General features: G+C 42.7%; 1 long non-coding RNA gene across 1 annotated transcript in view; it reads right to left on the reverse strand.

Annotated features, from left to right (window-relative positions):
• Positions 1-6,875: 6,875 nt before the first annotated feature.
• LOC143809060 (uncharacterized) overlaps positions 6,876-13,525 on the reverse strand; it is a 50,932-nt gene continuing 44,282 nt past the window's right edge. Inside the window, exons 2-3 of the long non-coding RNA XR_013222050.1 lie at positions 10,556-10,622; positions 6,876-6,999 (exon numbers count right to left, since the gene is read on the reverse strand). This is a non-coding gene — a long non-coding RNA (uncharacterized LOC143809060). The remainder of the gene's footprint in view (positions 7,000-10,555; positions 10,623-13,525) is intronic.

The raw sequence follows: 13,525 nt of genomic DNA on the forward strand, positions 1-13,525 counted from the left end.
GCTGCCTGACACTGGCCACTAAATGTGAGTTTGGCTGGGTTGCGCTACTATTTTGTATGCACTGTGTGACCATTTTAATTTTGGGGTGACTATAGATATGCCACTATTATTTCCGCACTCATTTTGGGGGCACTGGGCAACACTTCAGCACTGTATTAGGACTAGAAGTAGGATGGCATCAGGTGAGGACACCAGGATGAGAACTTTGACTTAAGAAGGAAAAGAGGATGATGGAAAAGCAAGGAGCATGACATGTTTGTGCAGAGAATCGTTGTGGTTGTATGGGCTGAAAAGTGACGATAATGAAAAAAATGTGCACAATCAGAGAAGTCCTGTGAGTCACTGGATAGAACAGTGTATATTTCCTGCTACTGCATCTAATCAGTGGTGTACTCCCTATTCTCGAAACTTACTTTGGTTTAGAAAGCAGTTAAGGTGTCTTGCAAAGGTTGGGATGTAGAGGACACAGTGAGCTTGTGGAAGAAGGTCCTATGGTCAGAGGAAACCAAAGAACTTTTGGGGTTAAATGCAAAATGTTACATGTTGCAGAAAACTGACACTGCATATCACTTTGAAAACACCACACCCACCGTCACACATGGTGGTGGCAGCAACATGCTGTGGGGGAGCTTTTCTTCAGCAGGGACAGGGAAGCTGGTCAGAGTTGATGAGAAGATGGATGGAGCTAAATATGGGACAATCCTGGAGGAAACCCTGTTAGAGGCCGCAAACCCCTTGAGACTGGGGTATAGGTTCACCTTCCAGCAGGATAACGACCTTAAACATCCTACTGGGGCCACAAAGGATGGTTTAGATCAAAGCATATTCATGTGAGTGAACGGCCTCGTCACAATCCAGACCTATATCCCAATGAAAATCTGCCACAAAAGACTTGAAAATTGCTGATCACAGACATCTACATCCAATGTCACTGAGCGACAGCGAGTGTGCAAAGTAGAAGGGGCAAAAATGCCACCGCTAGATGGGCAAAGCTGGTAGAGGCAGACCCCAAAAGACTTTAGCAGTAATTGCTAAGGTGGTCCTACAAAGTATAGACTCGGGGGGGGGGGGGGGGGTGAATACAAATGCAAGTCACAATTTTCAGATTTATATTTTTAAACAATTAGAAAACCATGTATCATTTCTTTACACTTCACAAAATCTTGGTTTGTTATATCATATAAAATACCAATAAAATACATTGAAGTCTGTGGGTGTAACGTGAAAGAAGGGGTAAAGTTCACGGGGTATGGTCCCGGGGCACTTAGAGAAGCTAAATAAGAGTACGATGACCTTAGGAGGCTGTGAAGCAACGTTGGTAACAACAATCCTATTTGTTTGTAAGAAGCATAATAACAAGAATGTCGTTGTCTTAGTCACTCGACCGTGGAATTGTTTTTCCTCTTTTCTACAAGGAAGAGCCAGAGAATTTTTTTTAGAAATGGGGAAACCTAATTCTTTTGAAAATGATGTTTTGGGAAAAAAAAGTCATTGGTCAGGTTTTTTTTAGTCTTTTTATGAGATATAGCTGATATCTTATGCAAAACCCTTTATCAGCTAATATTAAACTGGACCCCGATATAGAGGGAGGTTTTACAACTTTAGTAAAGATCTTGGGGGGGCTCCATGATCAATCCATAATATATGGGATCATCAGACCGTTATGTAACGTAATGGGATGAGAATATTCCACTTGGCGGTTTCCAAATAATTTATCCCCCACAGATCCTGTATAAATGATGGCACCACATGGTTATTATTTACAGGACGACATGCACAATCACATCTAGATGATAACAGTCCGGAGACAATAATGTCTGTTACCAGGAGAGCTCAAAAAAATTCTGCAATCTGAGGCAGCTTTCTCCACTGACAGAACACATGCAGGCCCGGTCACACCTGATAGATAGATGCCATAGGACTCCTTAAAAGAGGAGGAAACATGTGCATCCCATCTCATGCACTAGAAAGCTCCGCCCCTCTTTTTATATGCAGTAGGAAGCTCCGCCTCGCCCCGATTGTGCATTAGGAAGTTCTGCCCCTGTGACACCCCAGAAAGCCGGTTGTCACAGTGGTATTGCCTTCCTCACGGGGAGGGTGATGCCATGCCTAGAAGTGACAAGGATCACTTTAACAGGTAACACGTACATACAACACTGTTATGACTCCAGACCAGAAGGGGGAGCTCTCGACCCAGTTTAAGGGTAGCTTCCCTATATATTCGGGCTGGAGGAGATTTTATCAGTCTGTAGGAGACAGTGAGGGGAGAAGGAGCAAAGGAGGAGAGAGAAACTGGAGAGCTGCGACTGGGCTCCCTCTAGGTTCAAGAGCAAGAAACCGGAGGCTGGAAGTCTGAGGTTGTGGGGGAACTGTATGCCACACAGCAGAACCCGGCGGGCAGGAGATTACACCCGAAGGCACAGCAGCAGATTAGTGCCACCACGAGAAGGGACACCTGTAAAAAGGCTCAAGTTGCCTGCCGTGCCGGTAGTGTCCATCTAAAGGGACAGATTGATAGAGGACCTTGTGTGAAGCCTCAGGCAGCAAGGGACTGAGAACACAGCGCAGTAAGGAAGGCTTCCAACCCCACCTGGCTAGGGGGATTCCAAATCGCTTCCAGGCTGCCCGGATTCCAAAGATCATCTGTAACCTGTACCTGAACTTCACCAGTAAAACGTAAAGAGACTGCAACCTTGTGTCCTCCAACTCTTTCCTGCACTTCACAATCTATCATCCTTACCAACTGCACCTGGAGCCCTGGGGATTAAGCTCTACCTGTGGGGAACTATACCACCTCTGCTGCAATACCATCATCCCCAGTGGACCCCTTTAAGTAGTGTCGGCCATCCCTGGCAAAGTACCACAGGTGGCAACACGAACTCTCCTAAATTAGACTTTATTTCCACTTGCATTTATCCCCTTTTTTAGGATGCCCAGGGCCATGGACCGGGTCATTGCTGCCATGACACATTCCTTTAAGAACCGGGCCGGTAATGAGTACCCCATGGTCCTAGCGGGCGCTCCGCCCCTCCCTTACTGTGCAGTAGAAAGCTCTGCCCCTCCCTTACTATGCAGTAGAAAGCTCCGCCCCTCCCTTACTGGGCAGTATATAGCTCCACCCCTCCCTTACTGTGCAGTATAAAGCTCCGCCCCTCCCTTACTATGCAGTAGAAAGCTCCACCCCTCCCTTACTGGGCAGTATAAAGCTCCGCCCCTCCCTTACTGGGCAGTATAAAGCTCCGCCCCTCCCTTATTGTGCAGTAAGAAGCTCTGCCCATTCTTGTACAGTATGAAGCTCCGCCCCTCTCTTTATAGCCAGAAGGAGACTCCGCCCCTCCCTTTCTGGGCAATAGGAAGCTCTGCCCATTCCTCTGCAGTAGGCAGCACCATTTTTCGCTCCTTGTGCAGTAGGATGTTCCTCTCCTCCCTTCCTGTGTAATAGAAAGCTCCACTCCTCTCTTACTATGCACTAGGAAGCTCCGCCCCTCCCTTTCTGTGCAGTAGGAAGCCTCACCCCTTTCTGTGCAGTAGGAAGCTCCGCCCCCTTTCTGTAAAGTAGGAAGCTCCACCCCTTTCTATGCACTAGGAAGCTCCACCCCTTTCTGTGCGGTAGGAAGCTCCGTCTCTCTGTTCCTGTACATTAGGAAGCTCCGCCCCTCCCTTCATGTGCAGTAGGAAGCTCCGCCCCTTTCTGTGCAGTAGGAAGCTCCGCCCCTCCCTTTCTGTGCGGTAGGAATCTCCACCCCCTTTCTGTGCAGTAGGATGCTCCGCCCCTTTCTGTGCAGTAGGAAGCTCCGCCTCTCTGTTCCTGTACAGTAGGACTCTTGTATAACTGTACTGGATTATTGCCGAAACACGTAGCTGTAGACCCATCAGATGCGGCCTGTTGCCCTTCCTCCCTACAAGCCTCCCTGTGGCACCATGGGCGGCGCCCGGGCAGCATTTTCTAACACTTTGCAGCAGTCACGGTGGAGGAGGTGAGGGGTTTCTTTATTCTTGTGCTAATAAAGGTAAAACTATGTGACCACTCAGACGGAAGCAATAATTGTAGCCACAGCGGTTGTCAGACAGCGTTTCCTGAAACTAATCTCACTGACAATGAAGCTGGAGCCATCGTGTCTCCTCCTGGGTCCTCAGGATCATACACCCTCCAGCCACAGTCCGGTAACATCACTATCATGGCCCTGTGTCATTATAGTCAGCTCTATGCGTCCTGCTAATTCTCCACTGTCATTGTTTACAAGGAGCTGATGAGAAATCCCCAGCACATGACGTCTTACATCACAGACCATGAGATGGCGGGAATAAAGAATCTACTAGAACATGACAATAACCACAGAGTGCAACAGGATGACTCACGTGATACACCTGATTATTGCACTGTCATGTTCTGATAGATAGATAGATAGATAATAGATAGATAATAGATAGACAGATAATAGATAGATAGATAGATAGATAGATAGATAGATAGATAGATAGATAATAGATAGATAGATAGATAGATAGATAGATAATGGATAGATAGATAGATAGATAGATAGATAGATAATGGATAGATAGATAGATAGATAGATAGATAGATAGATAGATAGATAGATAAATAGATACTTAAAGGGATTCTGTCAACAGGTTTTTGCTACCCCATCTGAGCGCAGCAGGGTGTAGGGGTAGATAGATAGATAGATAGATAGATAGATAGATAGATAGATAGATAGATAGATAATAGATAGATAGATAATACATACAGTCATGGCCAAAAGTATTGACACCCCTGCAATTCTGTCAGATAATACTCAGTTTCTTCCTGAAAATGATTGCAAACACAAATTCTTTGGTATTATTATCTTCATTTAATTTGTCTTAGATGAAAAAACACAAAAAGAATTGTCCTAAAGCCAAATTGGATATAATTCCACACCAAACATAAAAAAGGGGGTGGACAAAAGTATTGTCACTGTTCGAAAAATCATGTGATGCTTCTCTAATTAGTGTAATTAACAGCCCCTGTAACTTACCTGTGGCACCTAACAGGTGATGGCAATAACTAAATCACACTTGCAGCCAGTTGACATGGATTAAAGTTGACTCAACCTCTGTCCTGTGTCCTTGTGTGTACCACATTGAGCATGGAGAAAAGAAAGAAGACCAAATAACTGTCTGAGGACTTGAGAAACCAAATTGTGAGGAAGCATGAGCAATCTCAAGGCTACAAGTCCAGCTCCAAAGACCTGAATGTTCCTGTGTCTACCGTGCGCAGTGTCATCAAGAAGTTTAAAGCCCATGGCACTGTGGCTAACCTCCCTAGATGTGGACGGAAAAGAAAAATTTACAAGAGATTGCAACGCAAGATTGTGCGGATGTTGGATAAAGAACCTCGACTAACATCCAAACAAGTTCAAGCTGCCCTGCAGTCTGAGGGTACAACAGTGTCAACCCGTACTATCCATCGGCGTCTGAATGAAAAGGGACTGTATGGTAGGAGACCCAGGAAGACCCCACTTCTTACCCCGAGACATAAAAAAGCCAGGCTGGAGTTTGCCAAAACGTACCTGAAAAAGCCTAAAACGTTTTGGAAGAATGTTCTCTGGTCAGATGAGACAAAAGTAGAGTTTTTTGGCAAAGGCATCAACATAGAGTTTACAGGAGAAAAAAAGAGGCATTCAAAGAAAAGAACACGGTCCCTACAGTCAAACATGGTGGAGGTTCCCTGATGTTTTGGGGTTGCTTTGCTGCCTCTGGCACTGGACTGCTTGACCGTGTGCATGGCATAATGAAGTCTGAAGACTACCAACAAATTTTGCAGCATAATGTAGGGCCCAGTGTGAGAAAGCTGGGTCTCCCTCAGAGGTCATGGGTCTTCCAGCAGGACAATGACCCAAAACACACTTCAAAAAGCACTAGAAAATGGTTTGAGAGAAAACACTGGAGACTTCTAAGGTGGCCAGCAAGGAGTCCAGACCTGAATCCCATAGAACACCTGTGGAGAGATCTAAAAATGGCAGTTTGGAGAAGGCACCCTTCAAATATCAGGGACCTGGAGCAGTTTGCCAAAGAAGAATGGTCTAAAATTCCAGCAGAGCATTGTAAGAAACTCATTGATGGTTACCGGAAGCGGTTGGTCGCAGTTATTTTGGCTAAAGGTTGTGCAACCAAGTATTAGGCTGAGGGTGCCAATACTTTTGTCTGGCCCATTTTTGGAGTTTTGTGTGAAATAATCAATGTTTTGCTTTTTGCTTCATTCTCTTTTGTGTTTTCTCATTTAAGACAAATTAAATGAAGATAATAATACCGAAGAATTTGTGTTTGCAATCATTTTCAGGAAGAAACTGAGTATTATCTGACAGAATTGCAGGGGTGTCAATACTTTTGGCCACAACTGTATATAAATAGATAATAGATAGATAGATAGATAGATAGATAGATAGATAGATAGATAGATAGATAATACATATAGAGATAGATAATAGATAGATAGATGATAGATAGACAAATAGATAGATAGATTAATAGATAATAGATAGATAATTGATAAATAGATTAATAAATAATAGATACAGTAGACATAGATAGATAGATAGATAATTAGATAATAGATAATAGATAGATAATAGATAGATGCATTCTCCCAGTGACTGCACAGACGGAGCTGAGGACATGTTCTCCTATCAGACGCTGACTCACAGGTCCAGGCTGTCTCTTACCTCATCTCCATGTAGATTACTCACCTGTAAATCTTATACACAGTATGAACAAAACATGGTTCCTTCACTGGAAGAATAGCCTTGTGCAATTGTCTTCAACTTTCCATGAGGGTAAAAGGTGCACAATTTTTGGAAACACTATACAGAGAACACATTGTACACAGTAAATCATTTAATGGCTGATTTAGGACACAATTATTCCATTAAAGACGCATTGAATGTTCGGCAAGAATTCTCTGGCTCCTGACTGAGGTCTCTCCTTGACTTGAAAAGCAGTGTGTCATCAGGAAAAGATCTAGTGTTTAAATCAGTTTTTTGTGTTAAATGTATTTTTACAAAATATTTTTCACATTGTTCATTTTCATTATTCATATTTTATGTTTAAAAAAATCTTTCCATTTTCACAGTTAAGACTCCTACTTCTTGTTTGGCTTATGGACATCAGCATCGGTAGGCTGACTCAGATCTCATCATTTGTATAGAAACCCTCTGAGCTTCTAATCTAAGCATAAGCTTATAACGACAAAGATCATTGTGAAGGGGGAGGAGGTGAGCTCTGATATTAACTATTGTGAATGGTGGATTCTGTGTTATCTACTGTATATAGAGGTGTTATCAGTCATTGTACAGGAGGAGGAGGTGAGCTGTGACATCACCTATTGTGAATGATGGATCCTGGGTTATCTACTGTATATAGAGGTGTTATCAGTCATTGTACAGGAGGAGGAGGAGGTGAGCTGTGACATCGCCTATTGTGAATGGTGGATCCTGTGCCTGTGTTATCTACTGTATATAGAGGTGTTATCAGTCATTGTACAGGAGGAGGAGGTGAGCTGTGACATCACCTATTGTGAATGGTGGATCCTGTGTTATCTACTGTATATAGAGGTGTTATCAGTCATTGTACAGGAGGAGGAGGAGGTGAGCTGTGACATCACCTATTGTGAATGGTGGATCCTGTGTTATCTACTGTATATAGAGGTGTTATCCGTCATTGTACAGGAGGAGGAGGTGAGCTGTGACATCACTTACTGTGAATGGTGGATCCTGTTATCTACTGTATATAGAGGTGTTATCAGTCATTGTACAGGAGGAGGAGGTGAGCTGTGACATCACCTATTGTGAATGGTGAATCCTGCGTTATCTACTGTATATAGAGGAGTTATCAGTCATTGTACAGGAGGAGGAAGTGAGCTGTGACATCACCTATTGTGAATGGTGGATCCTGTGTTATCTACTGTATATAGAGGTGTTATCAGTCATTGTACAGGAGGAGGAGGTGAGCTGTGACATCACCTATTGTGAATGGTGGATCCTGTGTTATCTACTGTATATAGAGGTGTTATCAGTCATTGTACAGGAGGAGGAGGTGAGCTGTGACATCACCTATTGTGAATGGTGAATCCTGTGTTATCTACTGTAAATAGAGGTGTTATCAGTCATTGTACAGGAGGAGGAGGTGAGCTGTGACATCACCTATTGTGAATGGTGGATCCTGTGTTATCTACTGTATATAGAGGTGTTATCAGTCATTGTACAGGAGGAGGAGATGAGCTGTGACATCACTTACTGTGAATGGTGGATCCTGTTATCTACTGTATATAGAGGTGTTATCAGTCATTGTACAGGAGGAGGAGGTGAGCTGTGATATCACCTATTGTGTATGGTGGATCCTGTGTTATCTACTGTATATAGAGGTGTTATCAGTCATTGTACAGGAGGAGGAGGTGAGCTGTGACATCATCTATTGTGAAAGGTGGATCCTGTGTTATCTACTGAATATAGAGGTGTTATCAGTCATTGTACAGGAGGAGGAGGTGAGATGTGACATCACCTATTGTGTATGGTGGATTCTGTGTTATCTACTGTATATAGAGGGGTTATCAGTCATTGTGCAGGAGGAGGAGGTGAGCTGTGACATCACCTATTGTGAATGGTGGATCCTGTGTTATCTACTGTATATAGAGGTGTTATCAGTCATTGTACAAGAGGAGGTGAGCTGTGACATCACCTATTGTGAATGGTGGATCCTGTGTTATCTACTGTATATAGAGGTGTTATCAGTCATTGTACAGGAGGAGGTGAGCTGTGACATCACCTATTGTGAATGGTGGATCCTGTGTTATCTACTGTATATAGAGGTGTTATCAGTCATTGTACAGGAGGAGGAGGTGAGCTGTGACATCACCTATTGTGAATGGTGGATCCTGTGCTATCTACTGTATATAGCGGTGTTATCAGTCATTGTACAGGAGGAGGAGGTGAGCTGTGACATCACCTATTGTGTATGGTGGATTCTGTGTTATCTACTGTATATAGAGGGGTTATCAGTCATTGTACAGGAGGAGGAGGTGAGCTGTGACATCACCTATTGTGAATGGTGGATCCTGTGTTATCTACTGTATATAGAGGTGTTTTCAGTCATTGTACAGGAGGAGGTGAGCTGTGATATCGCCATATCCAGAGGTGTGAGTCTCTATTTAAAACCTAATGGTTTTTGTGAAAATTGCAAGGTTTTCTTCTTATTTTTAGTATATTAAAATATATAGCGATATCTATATAGCTAATCAGATGATTGCTGCGGGTCTGGTATTTATTGTAGTGCAGACTCTGCATCACTCCTCTATATACAGCATGTATTATACCTTGAATTATAGTTTAGCCCTAACAACAGGAAAATTTTCAAATTAAAAAGGTACATAAGCTAAAAAAGTTATAGGAACAGATGTTTTAGTAAAATAATATTTTAGGCTTTCTTCATTAATTTCACTACCATCATAGGTGAGGTTAAAAATGGAACTGTTAATTCAACAAACTTTGTTTTAATCAATAGTACGGGTAAATATAAGAAGCTTTGTATTGTATCTTATTAGTGAAGTCAGCTTCCTTCTCCTTGTATGAGACACTCCTGAATTTGTCATTCACTCTGAAAACCCAGCTCAACTCCATCTTACTCACACAAGATGGACTGCAGGCGTCATGTGACACAACCCATTATCCTCTAACAGGAAGGGAAGAAAAGCGAAGAGCAGGGAGAGGAAACAGGCAGAGGAATACAGAAACATCCAAGAGAGCTCTCTAACAAGTCATTTACCTCATCCCAGAGATGATTCACATCCAGAGAGCTCGGCTCTGCTGTATAATATTCCCCATGATGCTGATGATTGTCTCTTTGTGCTAAAAAGAAATGAAAAGCAGGAATCCCTCTCTGTGTGCTGTGCTGTGTGTGGGAGAGATCACTGCAGGTGGTCTCCCCTCCTGCCCCACCAGCTCCCAGTGGATTGAAAATTAAGAAATAAAGGGAAAAAGTGGTGAAAATGCAGGATACAAGTCATATATTGGCCAGAAATGCTGTTATTCCTCATAAATTAGTCTTTCTGAAAAGTTACTTGAAACTACAGTTACCCTTTAAATACTTTATACGACAATCTAGTAATTTAGAATCTAAAATAAATAAAATAATGGTTCCATACCACTTATGGCGATTAAAGACATTTTCGTATGACATAATAAGGAACCTAAAAAACCCCTTTCTTTTTATATTGAGATTAGCATAATGGTGTGTCAACATTGCTCTAATATAGATCTAAGATGTTGATAGAAGGAAGTATTTTCTTGCGTGATGTCAGTGATCTGCGTTTCCCGGTTAACAGACAGGTGCATGCTGCTAAAAATACTCAGATATTTCTTTAAAAAAAATGATTTCCTGATTGTTTTGCCTGCGCTCATCTTTAGATCTGCACTTGGCCGTTTTCCCTTACTTTTCTAGTCTTTAAATATACCAATGACAAGTTTTTGTAATTCCAAATATTCCAGAAATTGTATTTGTAAGGAAAAGTTTTGAAACTTACTTTAATACTGTTCTTTTCAATGTTGTCACAGATTGCGTGGAATGTCTACATAATTCGGTACGTCACCCTTGAATATAAGCATAAAAGTGAAATTCAACTTCTGGAATAAGTTTTCTCAATACAACCCCTCCAGTCTTAATTTTTTTTAAACTGAGACCATCTTGGAAAGAAGAGCCATGAGTTCCTTATTCCCGGGAAGTAATTGTGAAGTGTATAAATCTGTATACAGCAAGCGCCCTCTAGTGGCAGCTAGAGACAGAGTTTATTAATTTAAAGGTTTTTTCAGGCTTTTTTAAGGGGTTGTCCATCCCTCTTTTCTTACTAATGCATCTAATGTTGTGTGAAAAAAAACCATATACTCAATAACATGACTGCCGCTGGCCAATCATTATACAGAGTGGTGACAATGGTCACTGTTGCAAGTCACAAAGCAGGCCAAAATCTTCATCACTGCTGCCTTCATGGGCATGCGCGGTGCGCTGATGAAGCTAATGAGCATGCGCCCAACTTCTCTGTGTATTCTCGGGGAGGCAGAACGTCACACACATGAACAAGATTTGCAAAGATCACACTGCTCCTATAAATCATGTTGGTCAAGCCCGCAGGGACATGCTTCAATGATGTGAGGTAGGATTAGTCTGAGAAAATGAACGTCTCTGTCTAATTACTCACTGATCTACATGGAGCGAGCTCAGGATTTATAGTTCATTTTCAGTTCATTCATTGATTGCCAAACCACATATATGGGGCTTGTTAGAGTGCAGAAAAGGATGCAATAGAGATAATAGTGGTGGTTTAGGGGGCTCAGGCAGGTGACAGGGTTTCTTTAAACTGTTGCCTCATGTTGAACTGTTAAAACTATCAAGCTTGTTGCCTTAGGTAAGACTCTGTAACCAATAATCTTGTCGCCTCTTGTAAGATTGTAAACATCCATATTGTTGCCTTATGTTATACTCTGTAACTATCAAGCTCATTACCTCATGTAACACTCTGAACCCATTAAGCCTCTTGGCTCATGTACTGTGAGACTCTGAAATAATCAAGCTTGTTGCCGCATGTAAGACTCTGTAACCATGTAAGACTCTGCACCCATCAATCCTCTTGGCTCATGCAAGACTCTGTACTCATCAAGCATGTTGGCTCATGAATGGCTATGTAACCATCAAACTTGTTTCCTCATGTAAGACCCTGTAGCCATCAAGCCTCTTGGCTCACTTAAGACTCTGTAACAGTCAAGCATGTTGCCTCATGTAAGACTCTGTAACCTTCAAGCTTGTTGCCTCATGTAAGACTCTGCACCCATCAAACATCTTGACTCATGTAAGACTCTGCAATCATCAAGCCTCATGTAAGACTCTGCACCCATCAAACATCTTGCCTCATGTAAGACTAACTAGCTTGTTGCCTCAAGTAAGACTCTATAACCATCTACCTTGTTTTCTCATGTAAGGCTCTGTAACCATCAAGCTTGTTGCCTCATGTAAGACAATGTACCCATAAAGTGTATTGCTCATGTATGACAATGTAACCATCCAGCCTGTTTCCACAAGTTAGGCTCTTTACCTATCAAGCTTGTTGCCTCATGTAAGACTCTGCAGCACCCATCAAGCCTCTTGGCTCATGTAAGACAGTAACCATCCAGCTTGTTGCCTCATGTAAGATTCTGTAACCATCAAGCTTGTTTCCTCATGTAAGACTCTGCAATCATCAAGCATATTGCCTCATGTAAGACTAAATTTTCAGCTTGTTTTCTCATGTAAGGCTCTGTAACCATCAAGCTTGTTGCCTCATGTAAGACAATGTACCCATCAAGTGTATTGGCTCAGGTATGACTTTGTAACCATCCAGCCTGTTTCCACAAGCTAGACTCTTTACCTATCAAGCTTGTTGCCTCATGTAAGACTCTGCACCAATCAAGTCTCTTGGCTCGTGTAAGACGGTAACCATCCAGCTTGTTGCCTCATGTAAGATTCTGTAACCATCAAGTTTGTTGCCTCATTTAAGGCAATGTACCAATCAAGCCTCTTGGCTTATGTAAGATGGTAACCATCCGGCTTGTTTTTGTCATGTCGGACGCTGTTCAGACCAGGTCGTCCGACAGAGAGCGGTAATTCCGCTTTTGACCACTATTTGCTCATTGCCGTCCGCTAGATTTTATCTAGCTGTTCCGGGGTTAATTTACCTTATCCTCGGATTGGAAGCTGGGCCTTGCCCACTGCCTTTAAATAGTTCTCCTGATCATTGGGCGTCGCCGATTATAGCTTCTGTCTTGTGCATCGTTATCTCGGTCTGGAGTGGAGAGCTGGTTGTTGGAGTTCGTTGCTGGTGGTGTATTTTCCTTTGTCTTATTTACTCCTTCCTATATTTGTGTTTATTTTGCCCTTCACATTTATAGTGTATTCCTGAGTGTCTGCGGCGTGGTGTATATTTTCCTTTATCCTTGTCTGTGCAAACTGTTCGTATTGGTGTATAGCATTCACTGGGTGGTGGGCGAAGGTTTTCAGCCTAGGGTTTAAACAGGAGGCAGGGTGAGGTTCGAGGCCTGAACATGCACACCATCAGTGTAAACTTCAGGTAGAGGGTCAGTTAGGATTTCCCTAGTCTGAGGGAAATCGCAGGGGCCCGGGTTATTAGCTCTCGCCCACCTAGTCTCCCCATGACAGTTTTCTAATGTAAGGCTCTGTAACCATCAAGACTGTTGCCTCATGTAAGACAATGTACCCATCAAGTGTATTAGCTGATGTAAGACTGTAACCATCCAGCCTGTTTCCCCATGTAAGACTATTTAACTATCAAGCTTGTTGCCTCATGTAAGACTCTGCACCCATCAAGCCTCTTGGCTCATGTAAGACTCTGTAATCGTTAAGCATATTGCCTCACGTAAGACTGTAACCATCCAGCGTGATGCCTGTCTGTGAGTAATGCTAATAAGCTGTTATCTGTGTATGCCCGCATCTGTTATGCAATCTA

The sequence above is a fragment of the Ranitomeya variabilis genome, chromosome 2, assembly GCF_051348905.1.
Source record: "Ranitomeya variabilis isolate aRanVar5 chromosome 2, aRanVar5.hap1, whole genome shotgun sequence".
Classification (NCBI taxonomy): Eukaryota; Metazoa; Chordata; class Amphibia; order Anura; family Dendrobatidae; genus Ranitomeya; species Ranitomeya variabilis.